We start from the raw sequence: 1483 nt of genomic DNA on the forward strand, positions 1-1483 counted from the left end.
TTAGGTAAGAACCTTCACTCATAACCCGCTCGTTCATTTCTTTTCTCATTAGTTGTGATGCCATTTGCCTTTCTGCTTTTCGTTCTCACGTTGCTGTTTTGCGTTTTACTGAGAACAATACCAATATAGTGTCTTTTTCCGCATCTACAATTCACCTGAACGTAAAAACCGCCGCCCATGATCCATCCAGCAGGTAATTCCACCAAAAGTTTCTTACAACAGTTTCTGAAATTTCTTTTTTTTTCTTCGCCTTTCTCGTTCGCCTGTAGAGGTCATGCTGTCCTGCCATTCCCCGCTTTAGCCGTGATCACTTTCATGTGTTCTTGCGCTACCTCGTACCTCATTTTTGTCTCTTTTTTTGTGATATTCACAATAACTTTTCCATTTCTGTATGTACAACTACTGTCTCTTGTATATTAATTAGCGTCTGCATTATGCCATTGCTAGCAGAATGGCTTCATCCATGATTTTTCTTTTTGTGGAACATCATTGCAGTTTTCTCTCTCAAGGGCGTGTTATATTGTCCGAATTTCCACCAACCAGCTTATCCATCGCTTTCTTTCCCGAGAGCCATCAGTCGTTCGGGTGAGTGTGTTCCTCTATTTCAGTTCCTTCGTTGGCTGATCGTGTTTCTGCTCTAGTGAGATGTCGGCGTCCTTTTTCATGGCACGTACCCTTTTTTTTATCTTACCTTGGTCTTCATATATAGGAAGTCAGTTTTTTGTTTCAAGTTCTGTTTCATCTTCTGAGAAAAGAACCATGTCATCCGCAAGCTTGAAGTCGCTAAGTTTTTCCCATCGGTGTTAATTCCCCACACCTGACAAATTTATTCTCCTCAAAACTCAACTACTGCTGCTGTGAACAACATGAGTGACAATATTTCGCCTTATTCCTTTTCCTTTCCTAACCCCCTTTAACTGCACTGATCAGATTGTCTGCTCGCATTTTACGAGCGACATGAACGATTTTTAATCGCATGGAAAAATATGGCGAACCTGCCGGTATGTGATTTACATAATCATATACCAGTAAAACAGGAAACGGAAGAGTCAAAAGATGGAAGAGTTAAAAGGTGTTCAAAACCTTTTTAATGACCAAGCAAGCTAAGCGATGACACATGAAAGACACAGAATATTTAATCTATATGTGTAGCTTTGCCACTGATCATACGCGAAGATCCTGCTGCTAATCCTAATGACCTCATCATTCCTCCGAGGACCAGCCAATCGCGTGTCCGCGGTCCATAATTAGACATTTTGGGAGTGGACCGCCATAAAGATAACAAAAAAAGATAAAACATGTAAAAAATGATATATGGATAACAAGAGTGTATATAGCAAAGTGAGTGAGAATGTTATATAAGCCTAATCTATTATGAATTTCCAATAGAGTACAAAGATTAAAATTTAAGTATATCTAATAATCATAGTTATTATTTGCTTCATTAACTTCATTAACTCACCAAATATCTTATACAAATAAG

Source organism: Penaeus monodon, chromosome 33 (genome assembly GCF_015228065.2).
Source record: "Penaeus monodon isolate SGIC_2016 chromosome 33, NSTDA_Pmon_1, whole genome shotgun sequence".
NCBI classification, from domain to species: Eukaryota; Metazoa; Arthropoda; class Malacostraca; order Decapoda; family Penaeidae; genus Penaeus; species Penaeus monodon.